At 46.5% G+C, this 9334-nt stretch overlaps 1 pseudogene; it reads right to left on the bottom strand.

Annotated features, from left to right (window-relative positions):
* Window positions 1-1361: 1361 nt before the first annotated feature.
* Window positions 1362-2362, bottom strand: LOC119284159 (annotated as a pseudogene).
* Between the last annotated feature and the right edge of the window lie 6972 nt (window positions 2363-9334).

The raw sequence follows: 9334 nt of genomic DNA, 5'->3' as shown, positions 1-9334 counted from the left end.
AAAAAATGTTCCATGAAGAAAGACTTCTAAGATGTTACATAACTCATTGCAGTTTCTTCTAAAATCTCAGCTAATCAGTGAGACACATCAAAAGTTTAGCCTAGAATGTAGCATCTCATGCATGACAACCAGCAACGGAGAGAAAACACAAGAATGTCAAATGGTATTGACATACAACAAGTCATATATATAGTGGTGAGCAATGGCCAAAAATTTAGTTAAGTATAAACCAGATGGTAAGTATGATGCCGACAAATTGTGTAACTCATGACGAGTAACAATACAAGCATGAAGAGTCATCCATAATGTTGTCCAAGAAAATAATGCAAGAAGCGCATGATGCCACACGACGCTACTGGTGTGCACACTGAGGCATTGCTGGAACATAATGTTGTCCATATGTAGTATTAGCAAAAAGGCCCGTGCGTTGCAACGGGAGAAAAAAAATACCACATGCTCTTAATTAATAAAAATTGTTTTATAATCTGAGAATTTGTAGCTATTTCTTAGATACATGAAGAGTTAAAAAAGTTGTTAAAAAGATACATGATTTTTCAATCATAAAAGGAGGGGTTCTTTTTCTTCTGAAAAAGGACATTTTTTTATGGTCTCCTGTTGACGCAGGTACTTGCGCCCCTACTCCATCACTATTTCTTGCCATACATGTCATAGATATTGATCCCTATTTCATCACTATTTATTTCTTATCAAACATGTCTTTTTATTTCATTTTTTGTCATGCATGCCTCCTTTTTACTTTTTTTTTCATGCATGTCTGCTTTTTCTTCTTCTTATATAGGAGAATAGAGCAACATCTCATCTTTATCGTGTCTCCTCTGCATTTTCTCTTTTATTTATTTTATAGCGGACATCCCATCTTTATTGGGTCCTTTTATTTCTTGTGATGCATGTCCATGTTTATTGGGTGTCTCTAACAAATTTATCTTCAATCTGATGTTCAATCCTGATTTTGCTGAGGTGTTCATCCCCAATCTGAATCAGTACCGGTATGAAAGAAAGACCGATAATGCATTGTTGATTAAGATTGCAGCCTAGATAGTATCTTTAAAATTATTAATAGTAAAATAACATCACATTTAGATTCTACATAATTTTATAATCAAAATTCATATATAATATGTTAAATTTGGAGTTACAGTTTAAAAGATATGAGTATTTTAAAAAACATTTGATATGTACTGCGGGTTTAATGTTAGAAACATCAGTTTTTTTTACAAAATAGCATGACGGACTAAGAATACCTATTTCTTTTATTAGTAGGTATAGAGGTATAGATATATTAAAATCTCTAAAAAGATATATATTTATGAACGGAGGAAGTAGCTAGCAGTCTGGTAAATTCAAAATACACTGGTACTAATTGGTTGCTCATGTGTTGGCGTGTTCTTCACGAGGAACTGCGCTCACGCCTCCCTCAGGCTGGTCATAATGGTAGTATCATAGCTAGGTCGTAATGGTCGTAATGGAGTATCATGCATGCCAACTAGGCAATTTTAATGAAGTGTCATAACATTAAATGAAGAAAGAGAGGGTGTGGTATCATATCATGATACCGTATCATATTAAATGCTATGCTATCTTGTGTCATGCATGGCAATAAATAAAGTATTACATGATACTAATATATGATACTATGCATTACAACCAGCCTCAGCGTCGGGCAGCCGTGCCGCTCGGCCAGCGCCAGGGCGGCCGCCATGGAGTTGGAGTCGATTCTCTTGCACAGTGCCTCCACGCAGTGGAGCTTCAGCTTTTCCAGCTCAAACCTGTCCGCTGCGGCGAGCAGCCGCTCCACATTCTTTGGCGGTGCCGTCTCGAGCTGCGGCGGTGTTGAGTCGGTGTAGATGAACCGGAGCAATGACTTGCACACGTCGCCGTCCATGTCATTCACGAACAGGCGCAGATGGTTAGCGGTGGTGTTCGAGGCGAAGGCCAGATCCACTTTGAGGACGGGTGACCTGGCCTCGAGCACCCACCGGTGCGCCGCGATCGTCTCTCCGTCCCCGAGGTGGATCGTCACGTCCGCTGTCTCCCTGTTCTAGATGGCTTCCACGAGTTGCAAGCCGCGCAAGTCGAATGGCAGCTCCACCATAGCACGCAGCCCCTCGGCGGTGGTGACGTCGCAGAGGATGGACAGACAGTCGTCCACGAGGAGCTTGTTCCTGTCCAGATCTTGGAGTCGGATGAACTCTGTCCAGCCCCATCGATCACCCCTGAAGTGGCGCTCATGTTCGAATTTAGTGTACGATGGTTCCAAGGGTGTCCTCGCACTGTTACCAATGGTGATGGTGGTGGAAGCATAGAAAAATTTGAGGTCCTCCTCGTTACATGGGTTTCCCATTCCCACCCACATCTTGGTGGGCCCCTTCCATTCGTACCACGACCATCGCAAATGGAGAACCCTCATAAACTTGTCTGTGTTGAGGACCCCGAGTCCTCCGTACTCAAGTGTTCGACAAACATACTCCCAATTCACCTTGCATTTTCCCCCATTGTCTTGTCCGAACTGGACCAAAGGAAAACTCTCTTGAGCTTGTTGACGTTGTGAAGGATGGTTGGTGGGATGACCAACGGGGTGGCAGGGTAGATGACTTGGGATGTGATCACGGACTTGACAAGAGCCGTATGTCCAATGGTGGTGATGTTTTGGCCATCATACGTTGATAGCTTGCTTGCAACTTTGTCCATGAGAAATTGGAGATCCACCAACTTTAGCTTCCAAACGAAGAGGGGGATCCCCAAGTATCAAAATGGGAAAGAGGGTGCAGCCGGCAAGCTTTGAGTTAAGCGACCCAAATCAAGGTGGTTGCAACGAATGGTCACTACCGAGCTCTTCTGGAAATTGGTGCAAAGGCCCGTGACCTCCCCGAACCCCTTCAAAATGCTTGCAAGGTTGTCAACATCCTTTTTGATCGGATCCAAGAAGACGTCCGCGTCGTCCGCATAGAGGAAGGTCCTCAACATGGCTCCCTGCCCCTGGATTCTATGGAGGGGACCCCTCTATGTTGCCACATCTAATATTTTTTGTAGCGGATCAATTGGATGATGAAGAGGAGCGGGGATATGTGTCTCCCTGCCGAAGACCCCATCCATGCTTGATTGGGCTGCCGGCAATGCCATTGAGGATGATCCTCGAGGAAGAGGTGCTAAGGAGGGTTGCGATCCAATCCCTCAATTTGCTTGGAAAACCTCGCCGTTGGAGGAGATCTAGCAAGTACTCCCACTTAACGGAGTCAAAGGCCTTCTAATTATCAAGTTTTCAAAGGAGGGAGGGGGTCTTCCTCGCGTGAATGCGTCGAGCAAGATTGCGAACATACAAAAAATTGTCATGGATGCTTCTTGTTTTGATGAAGGCGCTTTGGGCGTTGGAGAGTAGATTTTTCATATGAGGGCCAAGCCTCAAGGAGAGCACCTTCGCAATTGCATGGATGAGGCTGATGGGTCTATAGTCGGCGATTCCCTCCGCCCCATCCTTTTTAGGAAAGAGGACCAAATTTGCGGAGTTGAGCCATTGGAGATTTGGCGTGTGCAGGGAGTCGAAATGCGAAGTGACCCTCATGAGGTCAGTTTTAATAATGCCCCAACATTTCTTGAAGAAGAGGCCTGTGAAACCATCCGGCCCCAGCGCCTTGTCGCTAGGCATGTCGTTGATAGCTTCAAGAACCTCACACTCAGCCATTGGTGAGCCAAGGCCATGCAAGTCAAGAGGTTCCAAATTAAGCTCCTCCCAATTGAAATCTTTGTGACTTCGGGGGCCTCTCTTCATGAACTTGGAAAAGTGGTCATGGATTAGCTTTTCCTTTGGCATCGTGCTCGGTGACCCACTGTCGGTGTCAAAACCGGCAGATCTCGGGTAGAGGGGCCCAAGCTGTGCGTCTAGAGATCGATGGTAACAGGGAGCCAGGGAACACAAGGTTTACCCAGGTTCGGGCCCTCTTAATGGAGGTAAAACCCTACTCCTGCTTGATTATATTCGACGAGTATGAAGATTACAAGAGTTGATCTACCTTGAGATCGTAATGCCTAACCCTAGATGTCTAGCCTATGAAGATTCCGATGATGATGAAAAGTTACCCTCCACAGACTAACCCCACCAGTTTATATACACACCGGAAGGGATCTAGGGTTTGTACAAGGTCGGTTTATTAGGGAAGGAAACCTCCGGACTCTATTCTTGCCGTCCACATATTGAGAAGTCCCATTCGGACACGGTAGATATTCTTCAGCTTGATCCTGTACGGCCCATGCAACCTGGCCCATACTCCTAGGTCGAACACCTGAGGACCCCCGAATCCAGGACTCCCTCAGTAGCCCCTGAACTTTCCTTCAATGACGACGTAGTATGCACGCGCAAGTCGTCGGCTTTGCAAGGCGGGTTCCCCATTTTACTCCAGATTGATGATAGTCCAACATTGGTTTCCGTGCCGAATCTTCATGATTTCTCCCTGCCGTCGCCTCGATTTCCACGCACCCAAGTGAATGCGAACAGTCCGTTATCCCTGTATTTTAATATTCCTGACAGGCACAAGCCGCGTCTTAAAGCAAGGAAAGATCTTCAAAATGCCATCTCACATCGCATCAAAAGCAACAGAGCAAGCCACGGAAAATTTCAGATCATCGCGAGTGCCCCTGGTTCCTCCTCGCGCCCTCATGGACCTCAAGAGGGGGACTGGTAGAGTTGCTCTGTATCCCACCTCCAGCTCAGTCGGCTCCAAATGCAAGGATATCTCCCTCCCTCGGATCTAGTCTCCGTATGGGTGGGGTTAACCACTATAGGTGCTGATGCATTGGCGGAGAATTTCCCCAATCTCAGTCAAGGGGAGAGGGTGTGCTTCACCTCATTCCTTTTGAGGGACGTGGGATTCCCAATCCACCCCTTCCTTAGGGGCATACTGGAACACGACGGGATCCAGCTGCACAACCTCACACCAGGTTCTATTTTACATATCTTCGGTTTCATCGCTCTTTGAGAATTGTTTTTGGGTTGCGAGGCTCACTTTGAACTATGGAAAGAGTTCTTCTACCTCGTCCCCCGCCATAAGGGCGGCGGGTCTATTTTTGAAGTGGGCGGCGCCGAAGTATGGCGTATAGCCGGATCCGGCTACCCAGTCGGGACTCCAAAGAAAGGATCTGCCGAATGGTCTTCAGAATGGTTCTATATTGATGAATTACCTCTTCCAGACCCTGTTCAGCACGGACTGCCAGAATTTTCCAGCGCCCCCTTGAAGAAGCTATATAGCTGGCGTCCCAAGTCCCCTGCCCAGGAAGACAGTGCGGAAGTGATGAGATTGGTAAATAAGGTCAAGGTACTGACCCATTTCGGGCTCTCCATAGTGGAAGTTATGGCGATCGTGATACAGAGATGCATCCAACCACTTCAATCCCAGGTAACCCCCTTGTGGAACTATAACGGGGAGGACGACGCATCCCACATCAAGCGAAAGGGGCCGGATAGTCAAGCCGCATTAGCCGTAGCACTAGCCGACCTTTATAAAGGAGAAGAAGAAGACTTCCTTCGTTTAAATTGCCGAGAGACATACTCCATGTATACTCCCATTGAATGGGTAAGTTTTCTAACCGTTCAATGCTTTTTTACTCATTGAGATTCATTAACCGAATACCCAGGTTATTATTATTTTTCTTTAAATAGTCATGGAGGCAAATTGTCGAGAACATTAACTGCCCCGCTCCCCAGCCAGAGGATCATTATCGTAATGAAGACCCCAGATTCCATGAGGATCCGGACATATTTGTAGAGTTCGAAGATGGAGTCTACTATCAGGCGAGCCTTGACGGCTCGGGGGTGTCCATTATGGCTGACTACCCTGACCTCTATCCCTTCGTGAAGGTAAGTATTCAGAAATTGTATTCTTAGGGAAGAGGGATACTTCTGCTCGTCTCTTTACCCTCTGCACTGGACCATGTTTCACAGGATCGGCGCTTAGTGAGCCATACTCAGGGGAGGGCGACCAAGAAAAGGTCAACACCTTCACGGAAGGGCCGTGCAAAGCGAAAGGAGGTCGGCAGCACCACTGAATCTGTTCCACCACCGAAAAGGTATATTCCTCTTTTTTAATATTCGATCGTGAAGCCGGACTATCATTCAAATCCTTCTTCTATCATCTCAGGAGGGGTATACGGCGAACCATGAGTAAGATCCCAGCCAGCCGAGCCACGGCTAATCTGGCGCTGGAGATACCAATCGGGACGGGGGCGCATGCCGCTGCAGCAGAGACTCCTTCGTCTCACGGAGAGCCGGATGAGTTGTCCGTGACCAACTCCGAAGTCAAGAGTGCGATGAACCATCATCACTTAAAAGAAGCCTTGCGCGCCCCTTCCTTAATGGAGCCGGAGTTTAACACCCTAAGCACTGTAAGTGCATATATCCGAGCTGCCCGGGACGGACTCATCGGGGTCGCTCGCCTGTTCTCAAAGGATATGCAGGTACAAATCTTTATGAACTTAGTGGATAGATAGTAGTAGCCCCCGAGACTTAAAGCGGGTGTACAAAACCGATTTGAGGATCATCTGATGAACGTAGGTTCTCAAGGAGAAGATCAGTGTGTTGACATAGGAGCTTGAGGCAAGCCGGACACAGCTAAATACCACTCTCTCCGAGCTTGAAGAAATAAAGAGTGCCCCAATGTATTATGGAAAAGATAAGAAGCTAGAAGAAGAAATGAAGAAACCAACCGAAGAGATAAAGAGCTTGAGGCTCAACTCTTGGAGGCACAACAGGAAAACCAGAAGCTGAAGGGCGGCATATTCGGTATGACTTGTGAAAACTGTCCGAATTATGGATTTAATCATAATGCGGAATGTTATAGTTCGGTTGATACAGGTATGTTGACCGGCCGCCCCAAAGAGGAAATGCCCGTGCTACAAAGCGACATTCTGAAGGAGCTGGCAAAGCTGCACCAGTGTGCTCGGAAGGCTATGAAAAGTATGGTCAAAGCCTTATTTCCTTCCGACGTCCCTCCAGAAAGTATGGAGGGGTTGGCTGATCTATTCAAGGGTGCCCGACATCGTTTTGAGCTGTGGAAGACATCCGCATGCCGTGAAGGAGCTCGAGAGGCATGGGCCATGGTGAAGACACATTATACCGGTCTTGACCCGAACCATATAGCCAGAGTTGGACAGCGGGGACCTGACGGGAAGGAAATTCCTGTAAGCCTGGTGTACGACCAAGTAATGACAACGGTGAAATTTTCACAACAAGATTGTAAATTAGATAGTCTACTATATGGCGTACAAAGGGAGTGAGCGTTCGATTCGATGTATCTATGTACTTTATGACCGAACTTATCTCCTGTCGAATTGTATGAAAATTTTGCCATCGCAGACCTTCGACTTCTACCTCCGAACCAAAAACTTGGAGTGTTTCCGTATACTATGTTTGACTAGGAAACATTTAGTATTATCGGAAACCAGGCAATCCGGCCATATTGCTCGAACAGACAAAATGTGTTTGGCGGAGTTATGTTATATTACTGTTTAGCGTAAGAAATATCTTCGAAGAAAAATAGTACTGTTAGGGGTTCCTTTCCTTGGTCTGGGCTTGTATCTGAAGTACAAACATCCAATTTTATAATTTTGTCCGAAAACAGCCTGATGGATATGTGCTGACCAATGATTCCCTTAAGAACGCTAGCTTTCGGCTTCACCCGTCTGAGGTACAGGACCGGATAAACCGGTTGTAACAATCGTAGAGGTGCTCCCTTTACACCCTAGTCGAACAATCAGGAACGTAGGGTATAAGCACAGGAGCAAGGCAACCCAGCTTGGCAAAAACTTAAGTCATAAAGGTGCATATAATGGCAGAAGCAACATATAGTATAGGCAAAAGGAGCTCATGAGCTTTTCAATAAAATGCTTCTTTTTAAAAGAAGCCCCCATGCATGGTGGGGTGTATACATTCAAAGATGCGTACTCCCAACAATGCGGTTTATCTGGACATACAATTAAGGAGATAAGGAAAAAAGTAAAAGAGGAGAGAAAATATAAAAAACCTAGTTTAAAATGAGACCTAAAGAGGCCGAACTATGCGTAAAATCTTCGGAGCCAGGCAGTGTTCCATGGGTTCGGCTCAAGACGATTATCCTCTGCATTGCGAAGGCGATAGGCTCCTCCAGTAAGGACTTCATTTATTATGAAGGTCCCCTTCCATTTAGGTTTGAGCTTATCCTTTTTCTTCTCAGGGAGGCATAGAACAAGTTCTCCGACATTGTATGTTTTAGCCCGCACTTCTCTGCTTTGGTAATGCCTGGCCTGTTGTTGATAGAATGTGGAACGGGCCTTGGCAGCATCACGCTCCTCTTCAAGTCCATCTAGGTCGTCCTATCGATCTAGTTCGACTTCTTTCTCTTCATACATGCCCACTCTAGGTGAGTCATGAATAATATCGCAGGGCAATACAGCTTCTATGCTGTACACCATAAAGAAAGGTGTGTATCCGGTAGTTCGGTTGGGCGTGGTCCGGAGTCCCCAGAGTACAGAATCGAGTTCCTCAATCCAATGCTTATCTGATTCTCGTAAAGAGCGCACTAGTCTGGGCTTAATACCACTCATGATCAGACCGTTGGCCCGTTCGACTTGGCCGTTTGTTTGAGGGTGGTATACGGATGCATAGTCAAGTTTAATGCCCAACTTAGCGCACCAAGTTTTCACCTCATCAGTTGTGAAGTTAGAGCCATTATCAGTGATAATACTGTGGACACCGTAACGGTGGACTATGCTAGATATAAAGTCAATCACTGGTCCGGCCTCAGCTATTTTTACTGGTTTGGCCTCTATCCATTTAGTGAATTTATCCACCATGACCAGCAAGTATTTCTTTTTGTTGCTTCCCCCTTTAAGGGGTGCAACCATGTCAAGCCCCCAGACCGCAAAGGGCCAGGTAATTGGGATTGTTCTTAATGCGGTGGGAGGCATGTGGCTTTGATTGGCGAAAAGCTGACAACCCACACATCGTTAGACGAGGTCTTGAGCATCAGCTCTGGCCGTAGGCCAGAAAAAGCCTGTACGGAACGCCTTGCTTACAAGGGAGCGGGCTGTGGCATGGTGACCGCCGAGACCGGCGTATATTTCTGCCAAGAGCTGCCTTCCCTCTTCTTCGGAGATACACCTTTGAAGGACTCCGGTGGTACTCCTTTTATATAGTTCACCCTCATGCACTTTAAAGGCTTTAGAGCGCCGAACTATGCATCGCGCCTTGTTTTGATCGTCGGGGAGCTCTTGCCTATTAAGGTCAGCCAGGAATGGTTTGGTCCAGGGAGCGATAACTGCCATGATCTCATGAGCAGAGGGTGTTATC

This window comes from Triticum dicoccoides, chromosome 4A (genome assembly GCF_002162155.2).
Source record: "Triticum dicoccoides isolate Atlit2015 ecotype Zavitan chromosome 4A, WEW_v2.0, whole genome shotgun sequence".
Taxonomy (NCBI): Eukaryota; Viridiplantae; Streptophyta; class Magnoliopsida; order Poales; family Poaceae; genus Triticum; species Triticum dicoccoides.
This window is presented reverse-complemented; position numbering and strand designations above follow the sequence as displayed.